A 25570-nucleotide genomic window follows, 5' to 3' on the forward strand; every position below is an offset into this window, starting at 1 on the left:
GATGACATAAGGGCTTGTTGCAGAATCTATTGTAATCAGCTGTCTTACGTTGGAATTCTTTCAGATGCAGAGGCTGCCACCAGTCGTGCCCCACCCCACCCCACCCCATGCCATGGTGTGGATGGGGTGCTCCTCTCTTTACTGCCTGGCTGAAAAGACCTCTCTATATCCTGTCCTCCTCTTCCTCTCTGGGACCCGGAAAACCCACCTCCATATCATTTTCCAAAGATTATCTTCTGTCTTCTTTATTTAGCCAATTAAACAATTAAGAAATCTCTGCCTACCTAACTTCATCTGCTGATCCTTCAATATAGGATCAGCTCAACAATGGGCTTAGACATAAAAAAATGTCTTTAGCCAAAACTTCAACTAAAGTGAGACAATGAATTGAGTTGGTTATAGAATCCTTAAGATTCTTCACATTATCCTTCACAAGACATAAACAAACACTTATTAAAATTGGTTACTAATTAAAATAACTCATAAAAAGGACAGATGTCTTTCATTTGCTCAAATAAGTAGCAAAACTTCATCCTTAACTTATCTGTGTGCCCCACACAATTCATAGGAATATCTTAATAGTACTAAAATTTTGTTGTGAGATTCATATAGTACAAAATATATAGCTTTGGCAAGATTCATCCTCAGAGATGCTGAACTGACCTGCTTGGCCCCCTGCTTCCTGATGCTGCCCAAAACAGCTTCCGGGATTGCTGCTGATTCCAGATTATCTTGCCTCATCCAAATTCTCAGACTGCCCTGGTCAATACTTCAGCCACGCCTTCTAAACATACAGCGACTTGATAATATATGCTAAAGCTAGTTGTCTTAAATCTAAACATTTTTCAAATTTTCTTACCCCTCTCCACCCTTTAAAAGAAATTTTTATCCCCCTTAATCAACAGGAAGAAGCCATGGAGAGTCATCAGCCCTATATCTTGGGTTTGGGTGTCTGGTTATGGTTATTTTACATATTATAGATAGATTGTTGTTTTAAGGAATCCCTGGGAAATGGTCATAAATTTGAACAGAGGGGAAAAAAATGAGATGGAATACCAAATCTATTTTTAAACAGAACATTGTATAGCCATAATATTACATTGGAAGAAATCTTTGTAATTGATGCAAAATTGAAGTTATAATTTCTTAAGTTGGTACAGAATTTATATATTGATATAAAATTAAGGTTTTAATTGGTATGAATCTTTATATTGCTACAGGACTTGAAATTAATATTGTTACTCTTAGACAGGCATTGTGCCTGTGCAACTCATTTAGAATAAACTGATTAAATAACAGAAGTGGCCACTGGCCACTTCCCCGATTGGGCCTGAGGTGGCCGGGGAAAGTTTAGTTGTGCCCAGGCTTTGAGGTAGCCAAGAGATTTTAAAATTGACTGATGTATATACAGCTCCTGGAAGAGCTCCTGGGTGAGTACGTGCCTGCGACTCTTCAGGAGCCCAAAGTGGTGCAGTCAAAAAGCTCACCTCAACAATACACCTTGAAGCTCGGCATTATTATCTTGCATCTGCAATTTTTGACATATGCATATATTTAAGTAAGTGACTATGAATATTTTTCAGAATGCAATGCATTAGTCATTAAGGCAGACATCGCAGCATTCCATTAAGTATTTCTCTCCAAGTGTGCCATCTAGGTAGTGTTTTTATAAATTTCGCACATTCACAAAAGATAGAAAAAACTGGAGGCAACGAACAATAGCTATCAAATTTAGTAATCTATCAGAGAAAAACAAACCATTCTCTGATTCTGATTCTCTAGATATTGTGGCTTAATTGCTTTCCCTGTTTTTAAATTTCTTATGAAAGTTTAAAAAAAACTGCCCGTTTTGCCACTATCTCTGGATGTTAAGGAAATATTTCCTGATGAAAAATAGTGCAATCGATTCTGTTAGAGTTGTGAAAATAAATAAATAAATAAATAGTTTCTAAGAAATTATGTTAACTATTTTTTTCTCTTAAAATTAATCATCATGAGGTACTATGCAGAAAAATTAGCTCCAGAGGGAAAAATTTGAAATTCTAGCAATGTAGAATGTAGCTTAAATTATTATTGGTAGATGGGAACACTAAATGAGGGGGGATGTTTTAATATCGATATTGATTTTAAAAGAAATAGAATTAATCATTTTCTATGTTATAATTTTATATGATATTGCAATTATATTTCATTATTTTAGTAGAAGAATTAAACAACAGTAAGTAGATGGCAGAAAATATTCATTTATCATTTTAGTTATGCATATAATAACCAATGTTACAGCTACCGTGCCACTATTCAATGACAAATGGTACATGATATAGAGAAGCCTCATCATATACATCCACATTGCATGAAATATGCTATATTAAAAAGGCTTTTACCCATATTAAAGCTACTTCTAAATTTTCTCTGTCAGAGTAAGCAATTTATTATGTAGCATGTTTGATGAGGGCAATTAAACTCACATTTTTTCCAGGATGGTGACATCTTGCAGAGATAAGACACACAGCATCAAACAAAAGCACCAAATATAACGAAAGGAGAAAAGTCTGCTTTGCAGTTTATCCTATTTGATAATTGGCTGCATATTTTACATATTGGATACCAGGATCACAAATAGCCTATTGTGTTTCTGACAGCTGGGAAAATAGAAAGAAAAGGTTTTAATGAAAACTTACGGACTTCAAGAAAGACTTACGGACTTCAAGAAAGACGAACTTACGGACTTCAAGAAAGACTTACGGACTTCAAGAAAGACGAACTTACGGACTTCAAGAAAGACTTACGGACTTCAAGAAAGACGTAAGTTTTCATTAAAACCTTTTCTTTCTATTTTCCCAGCTGTCAGAAACACAATAGGCTATTTGTGATCCTGGTATCCAATATGTAAAATATGCAGCCAATTATCAAATAGGATAAACTGTTTTATGATATCCAGAAAAACATTTAATCTGACTTTAGTTGGAATATAAGTTAAAAGAGGAAACTATGTACTGATGCAATCAAATTGTGAGGATTATTAATTGGAACAACCCTTTTTAAATTTTTTATTAGATATATTTCTTACTTATATTTCAAAAGTTATTCCCCTTCCTGGTTTCTTGTCCGTAAGACCCCATACCGTCCCCTCCCCCTCCCCCTCCCCCATGCAGGTATTCCTCCTATATATCCCCCCTTCTGCCCCCCTTGTGTTCCCCTGCACTGCAGGTCCAACCTTGGCAGGACCAAGAGCTTTCCCTTCCCCTGGTGCCCCAACAAGGCTATTCTCTGCTACATATGCAGTTGGAGCCCTGGGTCACTCCATGTATAGTCAGTCTTTTGGTAGTGGTTTAGTCCCTGAAAGCTCTGGTTGGTTGGCATTGTTGTTTTTATGGGGTTGCAAGCTCCTTCAACTCTTTCAATACTTCCTCTGATTCCCCACAAGGGGGTCCTGTTCTCATTTTGGTGGTGTGCTGCTAGCATTGACCTCTGTATTGGACATGCTCTGGATGTGTCTCTCAGGAGAGATCTATATTCTGTCCCTTTCAGCATGCATTTTTTAGCTTCATCCATCTTATCTAGTTTTGGTGGCTGTATATACATGGGCCACATGTGGGGCAGGATCTTAACCTGTGGTGCATTTGACAGAGTGATACAGGCAACAGGGCAGAAAGACTTAGGATTCGGCCTGTGTCATTAAGGATCTATAGTACTCATCCTGCTACTCCAATATCTGAATGAGCTGCAATCGATGTGTCTGTTCGACTCTAATATACTTCATCAGCGTGGCTTAGGAGTTAATCAAGAACCAGCTTCTCTGTGGGTCTTTTTGGATGATTCTCCTTTAATATCAGTGTGGTCTTCACAGTTTATATAATTTTCTCAGGATAATCAAATTCATTTCAGGTATTCCCCAATTACAGCTACTTGGTGAATCTACTTCCTAATGCTCCCTCTGGTTCTTCTTTTCTTCTTGACCTTTCTGTTGCATATTCACCATCCTAGCCTTTGTAATGGGGCCCAGAAGCTTAGAGAACATAATTTTTCTAAAGAGAGTAGAATTTTCAATATGTAGAAGGTCCTAAGTAAGGTCAGTGATTACAGGGCAGGGTGAAGGAAGCAGGTTAGTAGACCTATGGTTAGGAAAGCAATTATGAAATAATATCCAGGGTGAGAGATGAAAACACACAGAACTAAGGGAGTAATTATAGAAAGTTAGAAAATGAATTAGACACCAACAATCCAAATAACCCAATGTAAGAATAGGGTGAAAAAGCTAAACAGAGAATTCTCAACAGAGGAGTCTCAAATGGCCAAGAAGCACTTAACGAAATGTTCAGTGTTCTTCATCATCAGGGAAATGCAAATCAAAACTACCCTGAGATTCCAACTTATACCCATCGGAATGGCTTAGTTCAAAAACTCAAGTGATAGCACATGCTGGTGAGGATGTGGAGCTTAGGAGGGAAATTTGAACAACTACTTTGGAAATCAATTTGACAGTTTCCATTGTAGAAAATACTTAATCCAGGATTTCTACCCTGCCTGTGACCATTCAGTTCCTAGATAAAAGAAACACAGGACCTTTATATTTATAATAAGCCTGTATCAGTAGTAATGCTGGGCCAGTATACATCCTCTGTGGTATTAACTTTTATTGGCTATCAATAACCCCGAGTAATTACTATGGTTCATCTGGGATGCTCTTAACTCAAATTGGCCAACAGGGCCATGTTTTCTTGACTCCTAATCCATGACATTTTCCTCCCCTCTCCACCTTCTTCTCTCTTCTCTATTGGTCTGCTCTGACCCCAAGGCCTGGAACACTAAGCCCTGCCTATCTTAATTTTGCCAAGCTTGTCTGGAGGAAAACCAACCAACCACCCAAAGAAACAAAAGGGATTTGTAAAACCTTTTGCAAAAATAATAAATCAGGGATTAACGTGATCACTATGAAAAATCATGGACACCTGAAGATTACCTTGCATTTGTAAACAATTATCACACATTACCTTCACAACGTAACTTACCAGACTGTTGGGCGATTCTTAATCAAAATAACTATGGGGATCCATTTTTATATCAATAAATACAACTAAGGTGATATAAAAAAAGAAAACGAATCCCAATGTTTGTTTTTAATCTTAACTTTTTTCCTCTCATGATCACAAAGCATTCAGCTAATACTCTTTCTCTCTCTCTCTCCCTCCCTCCCCTCCCACCTCTCTCTCTCTCTCTCTCCTCCCATTAAAAGAAAGCAATACTGCCTATGTAATAGTACATTTTTTAAAGGATTGGTGATTGTGTGATAATACATTTTAAATGTATTTTTAATGTGCCTAATATTGGTTAGGTTTACATTCATGAATTCTTACTCATTTAGCCCTAAAATGGTAACTTCAACCTCATTTCCCTGATGAAGAAAATCAAACACAAGAAAGTTAAGCACCAACAGCCGTACACTAGGACATGGCACGGACTGTGATGCAGACCTGGGAGATTTGTCTTTACAATTGCTCTTAATTACTGTTTTATTTGCATCTCAAGAAATATGATTCATCTGTTGCCTGAGACACATGAGAAATTCCACAGATGTTTCCTGAATTTGACTGTAGGACATCAGCATGATTTCCATTCTCAAATAGAAATAATCTTTCATCAAGGATTTCAAGGGCAGTTTATAAAATGATCCATGGAGCTCCAGAGGAGTTTTCAGGTACAGAAGATAAGGATCCCAAAGAGTTCAATTTGGGCCACTTACAGACAGAGTGGTCACAGCTGTTCATACCCCTGATGGCTACCTCTCCTTTTAAAAGCAAAACCCAAATGCATCTGAAGCAGTCCAAATGTACAACCAGGTAGTTAACATCTATTTCCATGTTGAAATGCCCCATATGCTAGACTCTGATTAGTTCTCTTGGCACCAAAACACATACTAATCTAGACTGGTTGCTTTCTGGCTGTGGTATTCTGTAATAAAGTGAAGCATAGAGTCAAACAAAATGAGATGTCAGCTCAGTGCCAACGTGATCCTGATCTTCCAATCTTCCAATTTCATTCGTTGTGTCAGCTTTCTTTCTTTCTTTTTTTTTTTTTTTGGTTCTTTTTTTTCAGAGCTGGGGACCGAACCCAGGGCCTTGCGCTTCCTAGGCAAGCGCTCTAACCACTGAGCTACATCCCCAAACCCTCGTTGTTCAGCTTTCAACTAGAGCCCTAGAATGGCTCCTGAGAGACCTTCAGTAATAAACTGGTAACATTCTTTAACTTCCACCTGCCTCTTCAGTGTGTTTCTGTCAAATTAGGCTCACTTTTATTTTGGCCAGAGAAATAGGGAAAGGAGACCTTTTGCCACTATGTAAACCTGCGTGCCTCCATCTGTGAAACACTAGTGGATATATAAGTGGCACAGGCTACTGTGGTATTGAAGTTCCTAGATTAGTAACCCGAGGTATCATCATTTCTTAGCAACAATGTGAGGTTAAACAGAAAAGCAATGATTGACATATTATCCCTCAATAGAATGGGTGGGCTGACAGATGCATACAGCATGCCTGACTTGGGGTCAAGAAGCCAACCTTTTGACAGTCATCCTCAACCCCCTCCTGATGCCATTCCCTCCACGGAGCATTAAGTAATTATTAATAATAATTGATAGCTAATAATAATAAGGTAGATCACTGTCTGTAAGCAGGTGATGGCAGGTGAAAGATAACAAGAGCCTGTGACTGGACAGTAGAAAAGGAGGGTGGGATGAGAGGTTTTGAGAGGCAGGAGAGATAGGAGAAAGGGGGAAGGAAGGAAGGAAGATGGAGGAAGAGAAGGATGACCCAGATCCATGTGGCTTTAAATAGCCACAGGTAGCTATGAATATCATATAAGGGATAGATTATTACAGGACAATTTGTCTAATGTAAGTGGGCAGCTTATATCAATATTAATTGGCTCTGAGTTCTTTATTTAGGCGATTTGTGGATTGAGAATGTATAAATAAATCTGACTGATAAATTATAAGTTTCAAGAGTTTTGATTTTACTGAGTCATAGGAATTCATGCAGCTATCGCAAGATGGGTGGTCATTGCGTGGGGCTGGCATGGCAGTGACCCGCCATGGGAACATATCAAGTTAGGTGGAGATATTTCAGGAGCTCTGGGCCAGAGAGTCTTCCAAGTATGGCTGGGAATATAAGCAGAGTCCACAAGAGAACTGCAAGATTGGTGATCTCTACATGGGGCTAGCCATAGAGGCAGCATGACCACTGGGGCCAGAGAGTAGCCATCACTAACGTGGGATGGTAAGTTCTATTTTTTATTATTTCCCTCTACACCTCCTTACACAGAAAGACAGAATTAATTTTTCCAGGCATCAAATTAATGGCATCTGTCTATCTGTCCTTCCCAAGGCTATGTTCATAAAAGGAAAAGATTTCATATTGTATTGCCTCACTAAGTCTCAGCCAATGTGATGAGATCCTATACTATATTGACTGCTTTATCACATGAAGGACAATAAATTTAACAATTCATGAAGTATTCTTGTCTGTGAAGTTGACATATTTTTTATTAATGATATTACTAAGATAAAACCTATATGCATCCATCTATATATCAACTCTCAAAAAAAAAAAAAACCAAACCAAGCTTGATAACCTAATATGTGATATCTAATGACACAAGTAAAATAGTCAGTTCTATTCTGCAAGCATCATTTTCTTGTTAACTTACTTATTTTTTAACTCGTAGATAAGATTGCATTTATCATCTATAATATTTTTGCACCTGCATTAAAGCATATTTATTTTTACTTTTAAATAAATAGCTAAATTGTATGCATGTATGGTACACATGGTATTTTGAAACATATATACAATATGTAATGGCAAAATAAAATGTGTACACAATCACAGTTGTTCTTTTTAAACACAGTGGAAGTTATCATCACTCAGTTTTAAAGGAAAGTTAATTAACATGCTAGATTTAACAGTAAACATTTATATTATATACTTATAAAATATGGCTGTACATGTCACAAGGACATTTTATGTACTGAATTACTTATTTTTGTGACTCCATAGTAGTTGCTATAACAAAACACTGATTTAAAAAACAACATTTAATGAACAGACAAGCCATTATTACAAAATGTTTATGTTCAAGCACCTGATATGTTTCAGAATTTTCTCTCCATAGAAGCAATTTAATCCAGTGATATGACTGCTCCTAAAAGGAATCACATCCAAAGACTTAGTTCTGTGTGATCCAAATGGAATGCAGACATACCACACACCTTTGAACCACTCTAGTTTGACTAAAGATATATTGTTAGTAATTTTACCTTAAAATTACTTTGCATTAAGGTAAAATTAGGATGTATTATGTTTGAAAAGCAGTGTTTAATTGAATGACAGACAAACAAAGTGATGAATCGGAGAAAGATTTACAGAATGAGTCAGAGATGGGATATACCCAATTCTCAAGAGAAGAGATAGAAAAGATGTAACTTTGTGCAGTTCCATTCAGTTCAATTTAGTGCTGTCAGAGTCAATCAGCTGGGAATCAGTGCAAAGTAGTGGGTGCAGTGTAGTTGAATTGAGTTCATTCTTGTGTTTGTACAATTCAGTGTAGGTCAGCGGAGGTAGTTGAAGTCAGAGAATAAGAAAGTGCCAGAAGATTAGAACAAATTGTCAGAGGTAAATGCTAAGCAGAGCAATTCAGTGAGAAGTTGAAAGGAGCCAGATTGAATTAGTCAGTTACCTTGGAAAGGAGTATGATCCAGAACAGCTGAGTTGAACCAGCCCACCTTAGTTCAGAATCAACTAGAAAGGGTGAGTTTATTCAGCATTAAGTCTCAGCAGCTGACAACATTCTAGGCCTAGGTTAGAATGTATGGACGATAGAAGCTTCCATACCTAGGCTTAGAGAATGGTAGAACATAAAACAAAGATATAAATGCTCTGGGCTCAGACCAAAACATGGATTTGTAGAGCTTGGCTATAGACTCTCATCTCTTCCCCTCATGCAATAGAATAAATGCTGTATTTATATCTCTCAACTTGTACATAATAGTATCATATATTTATAGATAGGTCACTGTGTCATTTTTCCTAAAAGAAATTCCTAAATGTTTATATTTCATGAGAGGAAAAAAAACAAAAGTACTTAACAGAATTATATGTCAATATGGAACTTCGGTTCACAGCAAGGCAGATATTTGCTCAATGATCATTATCTTAAATAGTCATATGAGAATCTTCGTGAGTATGTCAGTTACCTGAACACAAACCCAAGGGCTGTGCAATATTATCCAAAATGAATAAAAATTTCCTCTAGACAGAAAGGAGTGATGTGATTTCGTTAATATTATACTTTGTGCTGCTCCTAGAGGAATATCAACTTTAAGTATCAAAAATGTTGCATTTAGTGCTACATAAAATCATAGAACTTCACCCAGAAGAGGCTGAAACTGTTTTGTAGGTTGGAAACTTTCTCTTCAAACTCAATAAACTTAGAAACAAGAATTCTGATCTGGATAATTAGTGTCTCCCTTGTGATCTCCAACAAGGTGTGCTGACTTTGCAGAACTGAGACATTTTTTTCTTGCTACTCAATAAAGTGAACATATTACTTGACACATGAAAAGAAACCAAAGCAAATTTTGACACAAAGGACTAAAGAGTTTAACTGAATGACACTGGTTTATCAGTTTGCCTTTGAGAAAAAAGATGTCAGCATTGAAAGTAAATTAGAACAGTGTAACCAAAGGAACCAGTATAGATCATTGTTAGCAATTGTATATTGGTGTCTTGACTAAACAATAAGGGGTTACTCAAAATAGTAAAACTACAACTACCATTTGATCCAGGTACACATCTGGAAATGTATCTAAAGGATTCTAAATCAGCAAGCTACATAAATACTTGCACATCTATAGTTATGGTAACAGAATAGCCAAACATAGATCAGCTCAGATACCTAACACCAGATGAACAGACAAAAGAAACAAGGGACATATACTCAGATAGGTTTCACTCAGCCACATAGAATTCAGACTATTTACAAAGAGGAAGGATTCTAGAGTACTGGGAGAATATAAGAGTGCAGTTGGAAATAAATATGAGCAAAATAAAATGATGCCTATGAATATAGAATATCATAATGAAACCCATAACACTGCACAATGAATATGTACTTTAAAGTGTACACATCGTCAGGAAACCATTAGCATTAGGTGCAGGCATAAGATGGAGTAAGGAGAGAGTCACTTGAATATGTGCAGACAGACAGCCTTCTGATGCTAAAGTAATAGAGTTTAATATAATAATTGAGCAACAGTAAAATTTGAAGATTGGAGTGCAAAGACATAATGCTTTTAATAAAAATATAAATTTACTACTTCCTTGTCTCCGGAATTTATTCAACTAATAGAATAAAGGGAAAAAAAAGCACACATTTGAAAACCATGGTACAACTTAAAAAAGAAAACACACTCAATATGCAAGAAGATCAAGTTCCGGAATGTTAACTTTCAGATAATTGATAAAATACATATGTTTACTAATAATGTAGCTAATTACCCCTATAATCTCTCTAAAGTTATGAATAAAATTAATGTGTTATCAAATGATTATTTATGTGTTTTTAAGTTACATGCATTCTTTTCACAGGTGGTATTTAATTAAGGCAAGTACTGGAATAATATTTACCTTTGCATATATAGCTAATTGAACTATAGTAATCTTTGTTTACTCTAAAATATTCAAAAATTGCCTATTTTAATTTTTAAATCGCATTAGGTAATTTTATTACATACGTTTCTGCAAGGCCATAAATAATTGATAAATTTAATCAGTTGTGATCTGGGTCAACATTTTATTATCTTTTATCCATTATCTTTGAAAATTATAGAAACCAAGTAGTATACATTGTGTGCAAAAAGCAATAATACTAAAGTATAACCAAGAGGCATTACAATATTAAATAATATCAGGTGAACATGTTTGCATTTGGAAAAGTAAGCATTCAGAAGATTGTCAAAGTATGCATTTTCGTATTGTTTGCCAAGCACATTATGATGAACATCTTTTGAATATATGAATATATTTAATTGTGTATTCACTAGTTATCTGGATCTGCGAACATATGTGCTGACAGATAATTCATCCAATTTGTTTATCGGAACACCACACAGCGTATATATCCAATTTTTCTACATGTGGACATGAGGATTAATTCATTCGGAGGCTCTCAAGAGTTAAGCCATTGTTGGCCTATATAGTTTTATATAAGTGGGCAATACATGCATTTGGGGGGCATGGGTGGATGAACTTCTTTGAAATTCAACTGCTAGGTTATCATGGAGATGTGCTAAAGCTTTAGTATATTCTTCCACGAATATATTTCTCTTGAGATATTTAGAGCAGAGGTAATAATATTTTTCAAAATACAAAATAACTTCTTCAATTTTTCTTCTTTTATATCACATAATTAGGAGAAATTTAGCCAGTTTCTGGCATAATGGCACTATCTAGCTCAAATATCTAAATCACCTTAGACACATTATTTAAGGGGAATAAATAATTCTTCATGCTTCCATCTCTGCCAAAACCAAAACCAAAGAAAACAAAAAAACATTTTGATCAATCAAAATCAGCACTAGTGTTGCATCAGTTGGAATCAAATCTATGAAAGCCGTGAATGGGTTGAAATGCATTTCTTAGGGAAAGTGAAAAGGTTATACAAATATAATGAAAAAAATGTGTACTAAAATAAATACCATCTTCAACAGAAATCCTGATGTAATTTTGTTGTCACCTTCTGAAGGAAATTACCTACTTATTGTGATCATTTCATTATTATATCCATTATATTAAAATGCTATCTTAGCTTGAAATTTGTCCTGTTCGCCTTTCTCTGGTTAAGCATCTAAGAAATCAGGTGTTATAATACATTACACTGCCTGTCTTATATTTCTGTATAGCTCAAAATATCTACCTCTGTTGCTAGGCAGGCCTAATTCATAGAGCTGAGGACTCAAGATACCTAAACAAACACAAAGCTGCAATCTGGATACTTTGTAAATATGAATTCTTCTGATATATATATACATATATATATATGAATATATATATACATCCAAAATATATATCCAAAAGGTTTTAGAAAATTCTTCACTTCATGTTTATTTTGCCTTAAAATAAACATATAGCTTTACAAAAAAGACACATATTCAGCAACTTTTTCATTCTCTAGTTTGAATTAAATTTATCTTTGCTACTTTAGATTTTGCGTTTTTTAAGATAAATATTTAATATAAATATCTATAATTTACTCTTTTACTTAAATTTTAATAGAATATATTTTTCTCTTATTCTTTCCTCTCTCTCAACTCCTGCTAAATCGTCCCATATCCCTATACATGCAACTTTATGCTCTTTCTCTTCCTCTCCCTAAAAAGATCATAAAATAGAAAAAAGTAATAAAGCAAACTTCTAAAACAAAGCTAAAGGCACAGACATATTTTTTAAAAAATTGTTTAATTTGTATTGCCAACTACTCCAGGGCATAGGCTATGGTTGATACATGCCATGATACTCCATTTGGAGAACACTGATTTTCCCCTTCCCAGCAGGTATCAATTGCAAATAGCTTCTTGGTTAGAGGTGAGACTTTGTATCTATTTCCCTTTCTCCATGCTGAGATTTTACCAGTTTGAGCAGGAACAGGTCTTGAACATGCTGTCATGAGCTGCGTGAGTTCATAGATGAATAAATTCTGTTATGTCTAGAAGATACGATTTCCTTGTTACCATAGATCACCTCTGAATCCTATAATCTTTCTTCCCCCTTTTTTAATACTGATGCGTGAGCCTTCAGGGAAAGGATGAATAAATAGCAACCTGCCTATAAGATAAACTAGTATTATAGTGGCAGAAATGCTATGGCAGTAACCAATCACTTGAAAATAGGATTGAAGGCCTACTCCATGAGGTGGAATCTATACCTGATAGTTCTAAAGTGGCCAAGATCCTGAGACTAGACTGGTTATGGGACCTAGGAAAAAACCTACTATCATTATTTGCTGAAGGAACATAGCAATAAAATTTCCTAATGCATTGCTATTCTCACATATCAGTGACTTGAATGTTTCTCTTTATTGATTTTATGTTTAAAAGTCAATTCTATTGCAATCCCATAAGAACAATACCAACCAACCAGAGCTCCCAGGGACTAAACCACTACCCAAAGAGTACACATGGACAGATTCATGGCTCCATCTGCATATGTAGCAGAGGATGGTCTTCTAGGGCACCAATGGGAAGAGAAGCCCTTGGCCCTGCCAAGGTTGGATCTCCTAGTGCAGGGGAATGTTAGGGGATTGAAAGAGGGGGTGGTTGGGGAGGAGGAACACCCTTATAGAGAAGGGGAGGGGAATGGCATAGGGGGCTATGGCCAGGAAATGAGGAAAAGGAATAATATTTGAAATGTAAATAAAAAATATTTGATTAAAAAAAGAAAATTCAATTCCAAAAGAAATTTAATATTTTGAAATGTGATATTTTGAAATCATGTACCATACATGTAGCTACCATTGAATAATCGATTCCCTACTTATGACATGGAAAATGTATTTATTTATAATACATTTATATCCTCTGGATAAACTCAAGGCTTATGGGCTATCCTAGTAGGAATATGGAAGACATTGTTACTGAGAGTAGTTTGAACTGTGCAAGCCTGGACCAAGAGGTTCCAGTGGAGAATTTCAATATGTGGCCTAGAGACTATTTTTTTTGTGTGGTATTTTGATGAAGAATGTGAATACTCTTTGCCCTTGTCTGAAGAATCTGCTTGAGGTTAAGATGAAGAGACTCAGATTAATTGCACTGACAAAGGAAGGTTCAGAAATGCCCATCATAGATTTTGTTCTCTAGGTTAAGTCTCATGAAGAGCATTTTAAACAAGCACAGCAAGCTGAGAAAGGAAAAATATAAAATACATGGTTCAAGTATTAAAGAGACACAAGAAACTGAAATGGAGCTGAATCCTGTGTTCAAGGATGTTAAATTGAGGGAAGAATAACCTGGAGGTAAGATCTCACCCAGTTAAGTTTAGGTTCAGGCATGGTAGTACAAGCCTTCAAACCCAGGAGGCAAAGACAAGCAGATCTCTGAGTTCAAGGCCGTCCTAGAACAGAGCAAGTTCTAGGTGAAGAAAACCTTAAATCCAGTCTTGGTGGACCATGCCTTTAATCCCAGTGCTTAGGAGACAGGCATTCAGATCTCTGAGCTCTAAGGAGAAAGTTCCAGAACAGCCAAGATTAGGCAGCAAAGAAGTGGGAAAACAAAAAGCTGGTGATAATGTAATAGAACAAAGGGGCCATTTCCAGCCCCAGGAGGCAACAGAACTGGGCGATTTTGGCCACGTAGCTCTGACTTTATAGTTACAAGTTATAGTCCACCATGGCAGAGTAACTAAAGCATACCCAGTCAAAAGAAGAGAAGAATGAATGAATGAATGAATGAATGAATGAATGAATGAATACTACTTTTTCCAGTCTTACATAGCACAGAGTACCTTTCCTAAGGAAGGGTACAAGGGCATGTCTTCCCACTTCAGTTAATATAATCACGATAGCTCTCACACATAACCTCAGAGACCCACCGTCAATGAGATTTTAGATATTTTTGTGTTGACAATTAGCATAAACCTTCCCTTGGAAGCTCTTTTTATTTTTTAATTTAATTTTTAATTGGATACTTTATTTATTTACATTTCAAATGTTATTCCCTTTCCCTTTCCACAAACCCCCTATCCCATCCCCTCTTCTCCTGCTTCTATGGGGTGCTCCCCCTCCCACCACCTACTTCTACCTTACAGCCCTGGCATCACCCTACACTAGGGCATCGGGCCTCCACAGGACCAAGGGCCTCTCCTCCCACTGATGCCAGATAGGGCCATCCTCTGGTACATATGCAACTGGAGCCTTCAGCTCCTCCCTTGGAAGATGATGACAATCACTGAATAAGATAAACGATTCCAAAGTAAGGACTGTTAAATTTTAATGCATTGTAATTTGAGATGAGATTAGAAACTCACATTTGACACTGAGAGTTCAGGCACAAAATGTTACAAATATCTGTAAAGTGCAGTATGTAGAACATTGGCTGAGGACATGAAGAATACAAGGTGACAGAGGACAAGCCACAGAATGATGTCATTTGAGAAAAGGCTTCATTCTGAAGACAAATTTAAGAAGAATGGGAATTGGCACTGGAAATGGCAACAAACACAAGTAGGCACAGAGATAATAGAGAAAAGTTTTAGAAGTGCACAGTCCATCCTCTGAACTCCTTCTAACTTCCTACCATTATACATACTCTGAAAGCTAGACGCTGCAAGGTTAAAGCACACTCACTATTTTGAAACCTTGATGCACTTGTTTTCAATTCTCTCTCCTCTGGCACTGTCTATTGTGCCATAATTACGGCAAATTCCATGGGTTCTCACAAATACCATTCCTTGTGTGCAATCTCCTTTACTGTCTGCTAGACAATGTGTTCCTTATGCTGTGCTGTGAGCACAGAGGATATGAAACTGGTCTTGGCTATTTAGAATGAAGTGATGACCTTTGCAAGAACAATTTTTATTGTGGTGCTGCAGGCAGAAGCCAAAAAGTAAAGGATTAAAAGGAGAGTGGGTGGTAATTAGACAGAAAAATCTGTGTGCAGTTATCTACTGAAGGAAGCTGAGAGATGAGATAGTGACGTTAAGAGAACACAGCCAAAGCATGAGATAAAGAATTAAAGGCGAAGTATATGTTGGGAAAATTTATCAGCTGAGAGAAAATATTTAAGACATGAAATGGTCGATGCAGTTGTGTGACACAGAAAGTTAAAGAGGGGAACTAAAACGAAGAGGGGCATTTTCTCTAATACTGAAAGGGAAAGAAGAGATGACAGTACCAACATTACTTTAGATGGAAAATCGAAGATACTTCTATATTGATTGAGTGCCTTCTGTAACCAAGTTGTGACTATTTTGTTGAATGATTATAGGAACTTAGTAAAAGAACATAAAAAGTTGGAATGAATAATAAAACTATATGAATAGAAAATTGAAAAAACAATGTCTGTCTTCATGTAACTAAACTGAAAAAAGGATCATATAAAAGACCTGGAGCTAAGTAGCAAAGTTATAAATATTAACATTTTCATTTTACATAATAGAAATTAATTGTAAAATGCCAGAATTAACAAGGAGTTATGTAAGTCAGGGACTGGTGTAATTACCACAGAACTTATTTAAGCTGTTTCCAACAGCAAGGATAGAGACATTTTAATTGTGTAGCAGATAAATCTGTGGACCTTAATCTGTCTCAGACTCAGGATTTTGGCATTTCACGTCACTAAATGGTCTAAAAATAAGTCAAGATATACAAGTCAGCAATGATCCAGAAAACAATAATTAATGGTGTGTTATACTATGAACGTGAGCTTACTATTTTAGAATCTTAAAAATAAACTCTTATTAAGTCTAAGCTGATAGCATTACAATCAGAATCTTAATCTGTTTTAAAAGATTAGAATATATTAACAAAGAAAACTTTTTGAACACTTAAAGCTACCTTTCTTGATTAAAACGCTTAAGGACAGACAACAGAATGGTTTACGACTGAAACACATATAAAACTGAAAGTAATTGTGATAATTTACAAAAACAGTTTACAATTTACAGTGGCGTAAATATTTTTGTTACTTTAACCCACTATAAAATGCCACAAGTTAATCATATCACTTATCTTTCTTAAAATATCACAATCGAGCAGCTCTCTAAAATACAGGAGTGTTTAAGTGTCTGAGAGGTGGCTGTTTGAATACCCAGTCTACCTCCGAGTAGCAAAGTGATTTTGGCAATAGGATTTCAATGTCCAAACCTGCTATGGCTTTTCTAAAATAGAGAAAAAATATACGCATCAATAGCACAAGAGTTTTTGTGAGGCTAAACAGCCTGCCGTATAAGAAAATCAATACAACAGGCAGTACAAAGTCAGATTTTAGGAAATGGTGGCTATTCATTTCAATGATGACCTATACAACTTACAATTTTATGTTTATAGAGTTTTCCAATAACTGGAAAAAAGTTTTAAAGACCAATTGCAATATTCAGAAATACTTGAAATGATTTGAAAGCATTACCAATATGTTACATACCTGCATGGTGTTTCTTGACAAACATGAGCAAGCCTATAGTACACTGCTAAAACTTCCAAAATTAAATGTGTGATGATATGTTTATTATTAAAACACTGCAGAAAGGTATCTTTCGATTGTTTCTGAAAGTATCATGTCTTTATGATCTGTGTTTATACAGATGTGTTGATATATGTGACTTGGAGATGCAAGTGTAATATACATATCATTAAAAATAACAATATCTTCATCCAAATGTTTATTGATGAAATGCTAATGTGGAAGATTGCAATCAGTTACTGAAATTTGGTGTGAAATGCTTCGTCCATAGACTGGATCCAATTGTTCTCCTTCACCTTCATTAGTCATTAATTTATTTTGATTTTCTTTCTCATATGAATACCCAGTGTTCCAGGAGGGATATTTTTGTTCAAAATTCTCCTTTTTATTACCAATGTTGTTATTCAGATGTGCCTCAATAAAACCCGATAAAAATTTTTACTGAAAAAGAAGTCAAAATGAGCAAATAAATAGCACTTGTTTTTTTACCTTACAGATTACTGAATCATAAAAATACAATTGAAACAGTAATATTAAGTGAAACAATTCATATGTAAATATGTTTCAAATTACTCTATATTAATGAATGAGTTTAAAATTATATTTCTGAGGCTGAAGACTGCAGTTGAAAAGTAGAGGCATTGCTTAGAATGTGAAAGGCACTGCACTCCACCTTTGTCACCAAAATAAACAACATTTCCTGGTCTTTGTAAGAGGAGGAATGTTCCCAATAGAAGGACTATTACATAATATTTTAAATAAGAGTTCATCATATCTATCTATCCTTTGTCCCAACTAACCTTGAGGTGCATATCCCTCTGGATGGAGGACTTACTCTAAAATGTCTACTGTCTCATATGCAAATATGTCAAACTTGACATTGAAAAGAAGAGTCAAGAGCACTGAGACAGATGTTTTCTGAAAATTGAATGCTCATAGCCATAACGATGATAGGAGGGGGTACCCTCTACTCACCTTCCACAGCATAACAGATGGGGGGTGATGGAGTGAGATGCTACAAGCTGACCCACTCTGGGAATCCCTCCTATAATTAAAGGCCTGATGAGACTATTGCTTCCAATTATCGGCTTTGCAGGAAAAGAGTTACCTTACTGAGACTAAAGCATTAAAATCACAATCTCAAGACCTGTTGTGGAGGGAACGGAAAGCATAAGGAGCATCTGGAGAAAGGAATCTAAGCAACAAACTCCCTTTCAGCTGTGTTGAAGTTTCTACCATTGCTGATTCCAACTAGAAATGCTTAAAGGCCGTCAGAAAATCACACCTGAATTAAATTCAGCCATAATTCGGTTTTATGTGGATTTTCTACCATGCCATAAGCTATAGGAATGAGCTGTCATCGCTATCCCATAGCATTTAAATACTACTCATTCAACTTCTGAATGTTGAGTACAGTCCTGGATGATATAGAGGAACAGCATTTAAACAGTAGTGTGTTTACCAACACACATCATCCTTTCCCTGTACTGATATAATTAGTTCTTCAACGAATGTGCATGAGGAATGATCTCAGTTATAGGCTTTGGGGGCCAATGTTCTGGACAGTATAACAGCAAGAATAAATAATTTATAACCTCTCTGTTAGAAGACTATGTCGTAGAAGAGATGCAGAACATGATCTCACAAAGAGAGAATTCCAAAGTCCTCAATAGTCCCATGACAATAACAGAGTTTAGGAGATAGCCATGCAAGGGCCCTGAGAAAAGGCACAAGAGGATATGGGTGAAGAAAGGACATGAAAAGCAATTTAATTTGATTTCTTCCAAATACTATGCGAACCTAGGTTCTGATATATATATATATATATATATATATATATATATATATATATATAATCACACTCACACCCTCCAAAGGCCACAAAACCAGAAATCAACAATCAAAGACCAATAAGGAAAAAAACTGCCCAAAGCAAAAAGTCTATGAAATATATTGAGTCCATGCTGTGTTGAACAACTACTCCAGGGCATGGGCCCTGTACTGAAATGTGGCTAATATACCTACTGACAATCACTGTAGATATGATTTCTCCCTTTGCCAGCATATATCACTTGTAGACAGCTTCCTGGTTAGGGTGGGATCCCCTTTCCCCTTACCCTGTCCTTAATTGATTCCAAATATATCCTCATAATAGTAAGCTTGTACTTGTAAACATTTTAACTGTTGAGAAAGAAAAATTTGCCAGAATCAGCTCTGAAAGTATTAACAAAAGCATTTTTTTTTATGTAAAAGAGTTGGGGAACATAAGGACAATTCCAAAGACCTAAGCACTGGGAAAGATTTCAGAAGCATTAGCAAACCTGTATTCATCTCTCAGGCACCAATTGCTTCCTCTCTTTCTCATTGGATCTCTGTTGCTCCTGCATAGCAATCTATTCTTTGTGTGTGTGTGTGTGTGTGTGTGTGTGTGTGTGTGTGTGTGTGTGATTGCTCTACTTTCTGCCTCCATCGGAACATTCTCACTGAACCTTTCCACTTTACACTTTTGCAGTTTACCTGCAGACACAGCCCAGTTTCTCTTGTTAGGTAAGAAGTAGAAATATAGGCTGGCTGTCCTTAGGGGTCTTAATTCAACAGTATCTGCCCAGATACAGACAAAGAAGAGGTCCAGCCACACCCCCTCCTGGAAGAAGCCGCTCCTTTTGATAGTGACAGTTCTGTGACATGAGCACATGGGATGTGCAGTATTCCCTGACAAGAATTAAGTCACCTCTTGCTCTTTCCTCAGTTGATCTTTGATTTCATTCAGCTTCCGGAGCCATAAAGCTACTTAATAAATTCTCTAAAATTTATTCTACGTCAGGCAGATTCTGACTGGGAAAACTATCAATACTTAAGTCAGTATGTTTAATAAGAATGAACAGCCTTTCTAGACACGGGTACATGGTTGTCCCTGTAAAAATAGGCATTTTCTGCACTATATTAAGGACATACATATCTTTGCCCTGCTTTTTCAATAATAAAAATTTATTATTGCTCATAGAAGGAATGAAACTTGAACCTTAGTCTTTCAGAATTTACTAAGTCAATTTTCTGCCTAGTCAACAAATTATAGCTGCATGTAAACTTCCCGTAGTCACCTCTGTGTCTTTAAAATCAAATTCTGCATTAAATTCTTAGTTTTGTTTGTTGGATTTTACATATTCTCATGTTGTGGCACAAGATGTACTGAAACCAACTCTGGGCCTGAAAACTAACATCAAACTTGCTGTAAGCCTCCTACATAAGCCGAGTGAGGTCCAGTATTTCAGGTGTGCACCTATCACTACATTCAAATTTTATGACTATATCTTCTAATTTGTTTGTATTATTTGAGGCAAGCTCCCACTAGGTAGATTTGGCTATGCCGGAACACACTATGTAGACAAGGATGGCTTCAAACACACAGATATTCATCTGCCTCTGCCTGCTTAGTGCTATAATTAATGGTGTCCAATAGCATTGCCAGCTCTCACCCTCCAGTTTAATATAAAGAACAATTTATAGGTCATTACATATTAATAAACTGTTGTGGATTGTAAAGTGAGACAACAAATGAAGCAATTTTATATTAATCAGAAATTCCATCAAAATAAGGTACTTGAAATATGACAATGCCAGATACTACAATAGACTTTGTGCTTTAAATATTTTAAGTAATTATATCTATGTTAAACTTGATACATCCAAAACTATGAGAATCATATTCTTTACTTTCCTTGTTTTTTATGACCAAAGTACCTAAAATAAACTATTCCAAGAAGAAAAGTTTATTCTGACTCCAGGTTTCAGAGGGCTCATCTACGGTATGATTTCTTGTCACTGAGACAAAATTTCTGACATAAAATTAAATAAACAAGCAAACAAACAGAACCTTATAGGGAAAAAAATGTTAACTTTGACTCAAGGTTTTAGAGGGTTTAGTCCATAATAATTTGATATCACTAGCACAGGCAGAATCTTGTGATAATGGAAGTGTATTAAAGAGAAGATTTTTCACCAAATAGAAATCAGAGAAAGGTCGTACGGCAAAGGAAGGGCCAGGGCATGATCGAGTGCAAGGTCATGACCCCAGTGATACATACTACCATCTACAATTTAACACTTCCCAATAAGACCATATTTTGAATCCATCAAGGAATTTTCTGTTGATTAGATCATAACACATAGAAGCCAATCACTTCCCAAAGCACATCAGCTGGCAGTCAACCCTAAACAGATAGCTTAGATTGGATATTTCATAATCAAAACAAACCAGTAATTTGGCAGTGTATTTGAGCCAGTTGAAAAGCAGAACGCCAGCACTTTTACTGAGAGTAAAAAGAGGTAAGGTTGCTCACATCATGGTGGACAGTCAGCACAGAGGAAAGGAAAATCTTGAAGTCAAGCAAAATCTTCATAGTCATACTCCTACTCACCTACTATCTCTAGCTAGATGTCACCTGTTAATGTCTTCACAAAAATCGTGCAAAAGAACCTCCAACTAAGCATTCAACAGAAGAACAGTTTCATATTCAAACCCTAACAAGAACGACGGGGCCATTTAGCTACTTCCCAATAAAACTATAATCAGACAAACATCATTTATGGTACAATAAACCTATAATACTCACTTCATAAATTTCTTACAATATTTAATATGCTGCATTTTGATTGCTACTATTATCTGCCTAGATTCCCAAATTGAATTTCTTAAGGAATGTTAAGTAACCCCTAATGGTTTTGACTCTTCACTGAACGAGAATGAAATAGTGAACCCGATAGCTTTGATACAAAAGTAATGTACCCATTCTCATTTTCAAATTATAATTTAAAATTAAAAAGCACTTTATTGTGAATAACTATCCAAACTTATGAGATTTTAGTAATTTAAAATTCAGGTACAGTATTTGAAATTGCTCCAGGTGATAGAGATATCTTGATCAAGTGGATTTGAAGCATCTAGAGATACAATATCCTCACAGTATGCTGAACCACCCCCTCCTCAAATCCCATGTGTAGGAACAGCAGATTAGATACATCTGTGCTGATCATTGCACAGTGTACAACAAAGCCCCCCAAAACCTGAAAAGTTCACATAACATGAAACGTTCCCATATCTAACACCATAAAGAGACAGGGTGAAAATCTGAGTAAGGAAAAGCTGCAAATCAAAAAGCTCTCTGCTTATTTCCTCTAACTATAGAATGATTGGCTCTATAATATAATGCAGGGGTAAGTAAGGTTATATAATAGTCACTCAACAGAACCACTAAAAGGACATGGGGGAGAGGTGACTCAGACAAGTACTTTTTGGACAAGCACAAGAATCTTAGGTTGATGCTTGGTGCATTTGATTCTTTTTCTTTTTTTTAATTGGATATTTTATTTATTTACATTTCAAAGGTTAGCCCCTTTCCCAGTCTCCCCTCCACAAACCCCCTATCCCATCCCCCTTCTCCCTGCTTCTATGATGGTGATCACCTACTCACCCACCCACTCCCACCTCACTGCTCTGGCATTCCCCTACACTGTGACATTGAGCCCTCACAGGACCAAGGACCTCTCCTCCCATTGATGCCAGATAAACCCATCCTCTCCTACATATGTAGCTGGAGCCATGGGAACATCTATGTGTACTCTTTGGTTAGTGGTTTAGTCCATGGGAGCTCTGAGGGATCTGGTTCGTTGATATTGTTCTTACTATGAGGTTGCAAATCCCTTCAGCTCCTTCGGGTCCTTTCCCTAACTCCTCTATTGGGGTTCCAGTGCTTGATCCAATGGTTGGCTTTAAGACCCACATCTGTATTTTTCATGCTCTAGCAGATTCTCTCAGGAGACAGCTATATCAGGCGCCTGTCAGCATGCACTTCTTGGCATCAGCAATAGTGTCTAGGTTTGGTGGCTGCATATGGGATGGGTCCCCAGGTGGGGCAGTCTCTGGATGGCCTTTCCTTCAGTCTCTGCTGCACACATTGTCTCCGTATTTCCTTTAGACAGGAACAGTTCTGCGTTGAAAATTTGGAGATGAGTGGGTGGCCCTATCCCTAAATAGGGACCTGGCCTTACCTCTGGATTTGGTCTCTACAGGTTCTTCCTCCCCTTTGTTGGGCATTTCAGCTAATCTCATCCCCTTTGGTTCCTGGGTCTCGCTTTTCTGGTATCTGGAACTTTCTGGTGACTAACCCCAGTTCCCCATCCCTCACTGCTACCTCTTTTCAATTTCCTGAGAGACAAGTATGATGGCATATGTTTGTAATCCTTGTGCTGAGGGGGATACACAAGAAAACTGGGAGCTTGTCTGTCAGCCAGTCTAGCTGAATCAGTGAACCTTAGGTTCAGGGGGAATAATGTGTCTCCAAGAGAAAGTTGAAGGAGCTGTGTAATATTAACCTCTGCTCTTAACATATATGCAAACACTTGAACACACACACACACACACACACACACAGACATACACAGGCACACACACACACAGACACACACACACACACATACACACACAGACACAGACATACATACACAGACACATACACACAGACACACAGAGAGAGAGAGAGAGAGAGAGAGAGAGAGAGAGAGAGCATAAGTAGTAAAATAATCACATAAGTCCAATAAAATATTGCTAGAGGGAAAAAAAAGGAATAGATACTCTGGGTTAATATTTAGGATTCTCATCTTAAAAGCTAGCAGGTTAAAACCTCATAATTTCATTCTTCCAGCCCTAAGAAACTAGTCGGGAATTTTCTATGTAATTCTGACATGTCATTTGAGATCTTTCCACTGAAATTTCCTAAACTGCCAAATGATGACAGTGTGTGAGTTGATTTTTTCCAACACTTTTATGAGCTTCTTCACAGTTTCGTGTTATTCTTTTTCTACAATACTAAAGATAGTCTGTTTCTTCTTCCTTCTACCTAGAGTCTAGGAGCAGACACACACGGCTGTTTCAAATCCAGCCACTCCCCATACAGTTAAGCCTGCTCACAGAATAAATTAAAATTCATCCATAACTTTCATTTCTTAGCTTATTTCCTCAGATCAGCATGATGTTTGAGGCTGAAGCTTTACACTAACCCTCCCCATATATAACCCTTGCCACATTATCAGAAAGTGAGAGGCTCCTATAATTACATCTTGCCTGGTATTTTAATACATTGCTATTTCCTAGTAGTATCCATTTGGCTTTTGTGACAAGATAGGATTCCAACAGTGAAAAGACAAAAGCTAACAGGATCAAAGCATAAATAGGCAGAAGGGTTGTGTACTGGAATGTCAGCGTACACCTTAACATTCAACATTCCTAACATGGGTCTGGCCAAGTCAGAGGTCAAGTTGGTCTTCTTCAACTGTGTTCCCAGGACCTGAACAGCGCCAGGTACTTTCTGAGCACAGAAGCTTTTATTTGTTAAACGAATCAACAAAAATATTTGCATGTCTATGACTAGTGGTTAAGTAAACAGATTATTAAATGATACATCCCTAGCCTGGCATGCAAGTAGGAACTAGTGTGCTCAATGTAGCAGCATTCAAAAATGCAGGAAGTTTCTAGGGGATCAACAAATGTGATCACCTCCAGTCATCTAGAGCAAAGATGTCACCCACATCACTAATTTTCCAATGTTATGAAAAGCACTCCCAAATAAGTGTGACACTTGAAACAGCTAGACCAAAACTGGTTATGAAAAGAGAAATGTTCTCTCCTTTTAAATTTCATTCTTAGTGGCATAACTTTCAGCATACTGTGGCAGGGAGAATTTTGAGACCACAGTATATCAGATAAAGCTGTCCATTCTTGAGTACAGTGTAGTATTGTGTGATGTGCCATATGTGTTCAAACCCAAGATTTTCAACATCCTTTAAAACAAAGGGAATGTAGAAAGAACAGCAGAATTCTCAAGATTCTAAAACTTACATGATTCTATCTCACCTTCCAAAACAAGTATGTCTTATACTTTTATAAATAAGGAAATAAAAACCAGACAGGTAGAGACATGTATCCAAGGTATTCAACCTTCCAGTGACAGTATATGGTTTAATAGAAACTATATCCACAGCATTATATATATATATATATATATATATATATATATACACACACACACACACACACACACACACACACACACACACAGAAGCTAGTAACTATTAAAGAGGTAAAATTGGGACAAATAATATTTAATTTTCCATTATAATAGTATTTTTACATTCCACATTCAGACAGCTGGCATAATTGAAGACAGCTTGGAACCCCTGAGGATATCCAAACTGTCACAATTGAAGAAAAGATTTAAGTATCCTGCAGTGTAAGACCTACTCAATGACATTACGAAGCTGATTCAAAATACCATCTTTGTTGGATTC

The 25570-nt window shown here is 36.6% G+C and overlaps 1 protein-coding gene across 4 annotated transcripts in view; it reads right to left on the reverse strand.

Annotated features, from left to right (window-relative positions):
• Window positions 1-25570, reverse strand: part of Grik2 (glutamate ionotropic receptor kainate type subunit 2) — a 698850-nt gene that overhangs the window by 493910 nt on the left and 179370 nt on the right.

The sequence above is a fragment of the Rattus norvegicus genome, chromosome 20 (genome assembly GCF_021556685.1).
Source record: "Rattus norvegicus strain SHRSP/BbbUtx chromosome 20, alternate assembly SHRSP_T2T, whole genome shotgun sequence".
NCBI lineage: Eukaryota > Metazoa > Chordata > Mammalia > Rodentia > Muridae > Rattus > Rattus norvegicus.